This window comes from Mus pahari, chromosome 10 (genome assembly GCF_900095145.1).
Source record: "Mus pahari chromosome 10, PAHARI_EIJ_v1.1, whole genome shotgun sequence".
Lineage (NCBI taxonomy): Eukaryota > Metazoa > Chordata > Mammalia > Rodentia > Muridae > Mus > Mus pahari.
In genome coordinates, this window is record NC_034599.1 from 1,649,411 (window position 1) to 1,658,568 (window position 9,158).

Here is a 9,158-nt window from a genome sequence, read left to right on the forward strand (position 1 = left end):
ATATATATATATATATATATATATATATATATATATATATATATATATCACTTAACAAAAATCAATGCAATGAATTTGAAAGGTATATGTGAAGATAAGGAAAGAAAGAAATGATGTTATTGCGGACTCCAAAAATAAAAGCAAAAAATACTTTAAAAATATAGCAAACAAATAAGTAAAAAGTTAAAAATACAGCTCAAAAATGAACCAATAACATATATACATATATAGTACATAGTATTATTATACATAGTACATTATCATATAATCTTCACTCACCTCTCAGTACTTTGCTACCCTGCTCTTTGTGATCTCTAACTTTTGTTACTTCTTTTGGTTCCTGTGAGAATGGACCTGGATCACCTTCAAGGGCAAGAGTTTCTGTGAGCCACTGTCAACAGAGGTCTAGTTCTGAACTCTGTCTTTCCTGTTACAGACGACTCAATTTAGCTGGGCTGATCTATGGTGAAATTACTATTAAGTATGACCCAGTGCTCCAGAGAACATTGTTTTACTGTGTGTTGATTAAAGCTTTGTCCATTCCCGTGTCCTTAGTGACCTGGCAGTCATGAGTATGCGTGCTCACGTTTCTTGTTCTATTTTCTTTGTTTTTTTGTTTGTTTGTTTGTTTGTTTTTGATTTTTTTCTTTTATTGGATATTTTCTTTATTTAAATTTCAAATGTTATCCCCTTTCCAGGTCTCCCCTCTGGAAACCCCCTATCATATACCCACTCTCCCTGCCTCTATGAAGGTACTGCCCTACCCACCTACCCACTCCTCCCTTCCTGCCCTGGCATTCCTCTACACTGGGGCATCAAAACTCCTCTGGCCCAAGGACCACCCCATCCAGAAAGCCATCCTCTGCCACATATGCTGCAGGAGCCATGGGTCCCTCCATGTCTAATCTTTGGTTGATGGTCCAGTACCAGGGGTCTGGACAGTTGATGCTGTTCCTTCCCCCATGGGGCTGCAAACCCCCTCAGCTCCTTGAGTCTCTTCGTCAACTCCTCCATCAGGGATCCTGTGCTCAGGCCAATGGTTGACTGCAAGCATATGCCTCTGTATTTGTCAGATTCTGAAAGAGCCTCTCAGGAGACAGCCATATTAGCCTCCTGTCAGCAAGCACTTCCAGGCACCCAAAATAGTATATGGTTTTGGTGTCTGTATATGGGATGGATCCCCAGGTGGGGCAGATTCTGGATGGCCTTTCCTTCAGTGTCTGGTCCACAATTTGTCTCTTCCTGTTAATATTTTGTTCCCCCTTCTAAGAAGCACTGAAGCATCCACACTTTGGTCTTTCTTTTTCTTGAGCTTTGTATCATTTGTGAATTCTGTCTTGGGTATTTCGAACTTTGGGGCTAATAACCACTTATCAATGAGTGCATGCCATGTGTGTTCTTTTGTGACTGGGTTACCTCACTTAAAATGATATTTTCAAGTTCTTTTTCAGTCTTAATAAAGCCTTTTGAGGTGAAAACTGATGACTCTTCCTGTCTTCACAAACCCCTGAGGAACACCTATTTTCCTATCAGAGTCCTTGCATATTTATTTTATATTTACTTCGTAAGAATGATTCCATTCTTTCCAGATTGAATAAGTCAGGGTAGCCATGGTTTCTTTATTTGGCAATAGTTTATATATTCTCATTAGACAAGCAATTAGATTGCTGTATTCCATTTACTTGGAATATACAGTCAAATTTTATGATAATACCTCTTTGTAAAGAGTTTGTGAACAACTAAGTACACTTAGTGTTCATATCTGTTGTTATACTTAGTAGTATGCTAGTGAAAACAAGAAGACTTTAAAAACACATTTTAATAGTACATGCAATTTTTGTGTATACATTCCTACTACAAAGGATAATAAATTATTACCAATATTAACCACAAACTAGAGAAATCTAAAAACTTCATCCTTAGCTTAGAAAGTCTGGTAAGAACTGACTTCAACATAGCAGACAGTAATATTCCTCAGGAATATGAACCAGGTCTTTAACACTCAGTTAACTGTTGAAAACACTTAAAAATTAAGTGAGTAATTTGCTCAAATCATAGGTTTGAGACTTTTAAGCTATGCCTGAAAGACTATTGATCAAACGGCTACCTAGGCACACCTGGAGTTTACTATCTAAATACATCTTGATTGGAATTGGCTAATTAAGCCAGATAAATGGGAAGTAAATGGCTTAGTTTAAAATAAATTCAGAGATGTTAGAAGTGAGAACACAGATATTTTCAGCAATCAGCAACCTCCAAAGCTGTCTGGATTCTCTTCCCTAATCCCTGGCTGATTTAAGGAAATCATATATGTGGTTTCCTGCTGTGTGTTATTGTGTGCACTTAAGCTGTGGCTCACATGCAATGCAAAACAGAAAATTTGAAATTTTGAACACATGTGTTTTGCATACAAATGTACTTAGAGGGACTTCCTCCATTCAAACAGTCCCTAGGGAAGTACTTTGATACAGCTACAGCGTCTAGTGCTCAGCATAGACTCAGCCAATGTCATTCCCTATGGTAAGGGAGGAATTTGTAAAGAAGAAATATTGTATATTGTATAGAACTCCAACTGGGATCTTCAGCATTAATATACCTTCATGTTTGTAAAACAATATAACGTTAATTATTTGCAAATATAAATACATAATAATTGTACTAAAATAGTTTTTAATTTAACACTCAGAGTAGTTCTGGGTATTCTAAGTCTCGACACAAGAAAAGTCATTTTGGTTACTACTCCTTGTTGAGATAGGTGTTAATCATGGAGATTTCCAATCCTCTGATGAAAACATAGAATATATATATATATATATATATATATATATATATATATATATATATTTAGTTAAGATCCTTCATCTATACTTACTTTCATTTTCATGTCAACTATTTGGAATAAAACAAAATTGTAGCAACTCTTCCTTGTTTGCTGTGAGAAAGAGAAGTAGAAAGGGATTGAATACGAAACCAAACATATATTGCCATGAATTCCTTTTGCAATAATTTAAAGTTTTTCCCTTTGTTTGCTTTTCTCATGCTGTAAACATACATGCAAACAAACCTGTACAAAATAATTTACTTTTTCAATTTGAAGAGCAAAGCCGTGAAACAACAATCATGGGAGAATCAAACTCTGAAACAATGATGCTGTTCCCAACAAGGCACATGCCTTACATACATGAGCTGAAAACAATCTTGAGCTCAAAGTAATAGACATCAGTGATTAAAGGAACTGGTAGAGCTTTTAAATATTAGATAATATTACACTGATCAAATGCAAAAGATAATCATGTAAAGAAAATATAGTGTCAGGGCATCCCTGGTTAATGGTAAGAGATTAGCTCTTTCATCTATTTAAATAAAATATGAAGTAGTAAAAATAGCACAATGCAAGCCAGGAATACATAAATTCTCAATAGGACAGAAGTGAAAGCCAAGAAACAGACCCAGGATCATATGCAAAATATATAGGCATTCAACATCTGTTGGGTTTTGACAAGCAGCCTATTTAAAAGGAAAAGTAATGCTGAGTTTATGTTCCCTTTGTTAAGATTAAAAACAGACATCAGTTGAAAGAAACAAACAAGCAAAACCCATAGTTTTTAAGCAGAAAAGAAATGATTCCAGGATACTATGTAAAAACAAGAACAATTTACTTATCTTTCAATTCTGGAAGGGACAATGTTTTCTCTTAAAACAGGAAACACACCTTAGAAAATATACAATTTAGAAATGAGGTTTAATTTAAATCACATTATAGCATTACCTATCTTATATGAATTCAAAAATAAAATAAAAGGAGATGAGGTAAAATTGCTCCTTTTTTTGTTTTGTTGATTGTTTTTGTGCCTTTTCTAAATGTCATGTACTTTTATAGGAGATGCTAAGGATCAGTTGTATGGTTCATTTGCTCACAAAGGGACACAGAAGTTCTTTCTGCTCTGAGTACCCTAGTGAGCACAAGAGGGTAAGCCCTCCTCTTTATTTTATTTTACTTATTTATTATTTTATTTGATTACATTTCAAATGTCCTACTTCCAGTCTCCCCTCCACGAACACCCCACCCCATTTCCCTCCCCTTTAGCTCTAAGAAGTTGCTCCCCCACCCACCCACACACTCCTGCCTCACTCCTTTAGTATTCTTCTTCTCTAAGAAATCAAGCCAATACAGGACAAAGTGCCTTCTCTCCCACTGATGCCAGATGAGGCAGAACTCTGCTACATATATATTGGGAGCCATGGATTCACCCATGTCTACTCTTTGATTGGTGCTTTAGTCACTGGAAACTCTGAGAGGTCCAGTTAATTAATATTGTTGTTCTTCCTGTGGGGTTATATTCCCCTTCAGCTCCTTCAGCTCATCTCCTAACTAACTCTTTGATTTGGGGTCCATGGGCTCAGTCTAATTTAACTTTGTGCATCTGTGTTTGTCAAGTGCTGGCAGTCTTTCAGAGGACAGCCATACCACATTCCTGTCTACAAGCACATCTTGGCATCAGCAATAATGTTGTGGTTTGATGTCTGTGGATGGAATAGATTGCATGATGGGGTGGTCTCTAGATGGCCTTTCTTTCAGCATCTGGTTCACTTTTTCCCTGTGTTTCCTATAGACAGGGACAATTCTGAGTTAATATTTTTGAGATGGGTGGGTGGCCTCACCCCTCTAGTTGGGGACCATGTCTATCTACTGGAGGTGGCCTCTTCGGAGTCTACCTCCCTGCTGTTGGGTTTTGGGCTAAAGTTATCCCCAGTGGGTCCTGGGAGCCTCTCCAATCCCTGGTGTCTGACACTTTCTAGTGATTATCCAAATTCCCCACACCCCAACTGCTACTTATTTGTATTCTTTCTCCCTGGCCCTCTGAATTTCTCTCCTGTCTCTTCCAATACTTGGGCCTGATGCCCCTTTTTTTTCTGCCCCTACCCCTCTCTCACCCAGAGACCTCCCTCACTCTGCTTCTTGTGATTATTTTGTTACCCCTTCTATGTGGGCTTGATGCATCTACACTATGAACTTCCTTCTTGGTGAGTTTATTGTGGTCTGTATCATGAATATTCTGAGCTTTTGAACTTACCAGTAAATACCTACCATGTATGTCCTTTTGGGTCTGGGTTACCTTATTCTGGATGATATTTTCTAGTTCCATCCATTTGCCTACAAATTTCATGAAGTCATCATTTTTAATAGCTGGTAGAATTCCATTTCATAAATGTACCACATTTTCTGGTATCCATTCTTTCGTTCAGAGACATCTTGAGCTTCTATTACACATAATGTTACTATGAACATAGGGGAGCATGCGTCCTTGTTATGTATTGGCACACCTCTTGAGTATATGCCAAGAGTGATACAGCTGGATCTTCAGATAGACCTATTTTCACTTTACTGAGAAAATACCATAGTGGTTGTAACATCTTTCGATCCTACCAGCAATGGAGGAGTGCTCCTCATTCTCCACATCCTTTCCAGCATCTATTGTCATCTGAATTTTTTATCTTAGCCAATCTGATTGGTGTAAGGTAGAATCTAAGGGTCATCTTGATTTGCATTGCCTTGATGACTAAAGATTTTGAACTTTTTAAAGGTGCTTTTCTGCCATTCAAGATTCCTCAGTTGAGAATTATTTGTTTAACTCTGTACACCATTTTAAATAGGGTTATTTGATTCTCTTGAGTCTAACTTATTGAGTTCTTTGTATATTTTGGATATCAGCCCTCTATCACTTGTAGAGTAGGTAAAGACCTTTTCCCAATTTGTAGTTTTCTGTTTTGAACTATTGACAGTGTTCTTCACCTTGCAGAAACTCTTCAGTTTCATGAGGTCACATTTGTTAATTGTTGGTCATAGAGCCTGAGCTATTGGTGTTCTATTCAAGAAAATTCCCCCTGGGTCTGTGTGTTCTAAGTTCTTTCCCACTTTTTCTTCTATTAGATTCAGCATATCTTATTTTATGTGGAGGTCTCTGATCCACTTGGACTTGAGCTTTGTATAAGGAGATAAAAATGGATCAATTTACATTCTTCTATATGCAGAGCACCAGGCTGACCAGGACCATTTTTTGAAAATGCTGTCTTTTTTCTACTGTATAGCTTTGGTTTCTTTGTCAAAGATCAGGTGACCATAGTTGTGTGGGTTTATTACTGGGTCTACAGTTATATTTCACTAATCAATCTGTCTGTCTCTGTACTAATACCATAATGTTTTGTAGTTATTGCTCAGTAGTATAGCTTGAGATCAGGGATGGTGATTCTACCAGATGTTCTTTTAATGTTGAGAATGGTTTTCACTATCCTGGGTTTCTTGCTATTCCAGATGAGGTTGAGAACTGCTCTTTCTATCTCTGTGAAGACCTGAGTTGGACATTTGATGTGGATTGCATTGAATTTGTAGATTGCTTTTGGTAATATGGCCATTTTTAATATGTTAATTCTACTGATTCATGAGCAATGTGTGATTTTTCCATCTTCTGAGAATTTCTTTCTTCATAGACTTGAAGTTCTTGAATTACAGATTTTTCACTGGATTGGGTAGAGTTTCATAAAGTTTTTTATGTTATTTATAGCTATTGTGAATGGTGCTGTTACCTTAATTTCTTTCCCAGCCTGTTTATCCTTTGTGTAGAGAAAAGCCACTGATTTGTTTGAGTTAATTTTATATCCTGCCACATTGCTGAAGTTATCAGGTTTAGGAGTTCTCTGGTGGAATTTTTGGGGTCACTTAAGTATACTATCTTATCATCTGCAAATAGTGATACCTTGACATCTTTCTTTCCAATTTGTATCCCTTTCACATCCTTTTTCTGTTTTATTGCTCTAGCTAGAAGTTTTAGAACTATACTGAATAAATATGGAGAGAGTAGGCAGCCTTACTTGTCCCTGATTTCAGTGGGATTGCTTCAAGTCTCTCATCATTCAGTTTGATGTTGGCTGTTGGTTTGCTGAATATTGCTTTTGTTATGCGTAGGCATGTGACTTGAATTCCTATGTCAGAGTATTTGCCCTGTCCAATTACATTAGTGCAGATGAGGCCTATGATTGTACAGGGAAAGGGAGAGGCCAAGAGATAGAGAGACAGAGAACATGTCAATGTAGAAGAACCGTGGCTGTGGACATGTACCCAAGTGGCATTTTCCAGGCACAAGTAGCTATGATTTCACAAGGTTAGAAAGGGATAAAAATTTTATCATTATCAATTGTCTCTGAAATTATTGTATTTGCATCTTGTAAATTGTGATATTATTGACACATAAATCTGATTGGTTAATTAAGCAATAAGAGTCTTGATTCTACTGGGGTACTGGGTATTGTGATGTGATGGTGAAGTGCACAGGCAGCTTGCCTCCAGGATTTCTCTCAGAAGTTTCCCTTCCCCCTGCTTCTTCATGCAGCAAGTGTGGCAAGGTTCCTCTCCCCCTCCCTTGGCAATTCAGAACAGACTTTGTCTGGCCCCAGAATATTGCTATCCCTGTTTCCACAAAGACACCCCTTAACACCCCCCACACCAGAGGAGCCACAAAAGCCTGCTTTAGAATAGACAAATGGCAGCCTCCCTCACCTCTGTGTTGCAGAGGCTGGCACTCTTAATGAAGCTAAGCACTTCCCAGGTACAGCTTGTCCTGTCCTTGAGAAAGAAGAAAAAAAATTAATAAAACCAAACCAACCAAACAAAGAAAGAAAAACATCCTTGAGAGAGTAATCAGGGGTCACAGGTAGAAATGACTAGCTGTAAAACATATTAATTCCTGCTAGTACCATAAAGTTACTCCTTAAGTCAGAGAAGTCCCCCAGGTCCCCAGTTGAGCAATTCTGCCTTGTCGCCTAAACAAACGATACCATGCTTGAAAAATGACTTGCTTTGTCATTCTCCCATCACACTGAAATCCAAAGAATTTCTAACTATGCTGTATATAAGTGCCAAACAATCTAGATTCGGGTTTGCACTCCTCTCCTTCATAGTGGGAAGGTTTGCCATCCGAGTTTGAGACTCTATTTGCATCTTTAAATAAGGCTCAGCAGTTCTGAGAGCTCTCCTGGGGGTCCTGTAGAATCATGGACACAAAATTTGGGGGCTCATCCGGGATTCCCAAGCAGATCTCTGCAATCTGCAGTCTAGGGAGTCTAAAACTGGCAAGTGAGTGTGGTGAGTGCCAGTGTTTCTCAATTGTTCATTGTTCATGTCTGTTCTTTCTGGCCATATTTTAGCATTGGAAAAAGCCTCAAGGTAATAGTGTATGCATTAAGAAGTGACTAAAGTGGATATGCTGGACTGTCACCTCCATAATAGGGGACAAGAAGACGTTCCTGACCCCAGGTCCTGGGTGGATGAGGTTCCTACCCATCAGTTAGAATTGCTCGAAGAGAGACCTCGGCATAATCTGCTTCAGTATCCTCCTCTCTTCCTCTTTCTGAGGTGAGAGTCTGTGAGTCCTAGTGTTTGGATTTACTTGTGTTTCCAGTCACGAAGTGGCTATTTTGTGCATGTGGTTTTGCCAGTGGTGATTCTGATAGTGCTTAGCCTCCTGTTATACTGGATAGTGATAGACACAACACTCACTCAGACGTTAACTCTCATTCTCTTCCTCCCCACCCCTTTAACATTGTTTTAGCTCACTTAAAGTAAGTGAAAACCAGAGTTCACAATCTCTCAGTGGATGTAAGCAAGAAGGAAATGAACACATATTGCAGCTTGGAATGGTCTACTTTCAGAGTGGGATGGCCAGTGGAGGGAACTCTCCATCACCTCACAGTGCTAGTGGTGGAAGACAAAGTACTTTAGAAAGTGCTGAGGCATCCAGAACAAGCCCTCTACATTGTAGTCTGGAAAGATTTGGATGCCAGCCCACCATCTTGGGTGAAATAATTTTTATCACCTCTTACCAACTCAGCCTCCAGGAACCATGCCCACTCTAGTGGCAGAAGAACAAAAATGTGAAGTCTCCAAGTCTTCTAAGACCCCCTATCCTATTTTATAGGACAGTACACCAGAAAAAGTAATTTTTCTACTGCCTTACACTAACTCTGACAAGGGCAGCCGGCCCTGCCTTGGTTGGGATTCCCCCTCCCCCTGTGCCTCTGCCTGGTGGGCCTCCACAGGTATACCCACCCGCGGTGTTTCCACCTGTGTATGAAGGACTTGCACAGGTGTACCCACCTCTTAA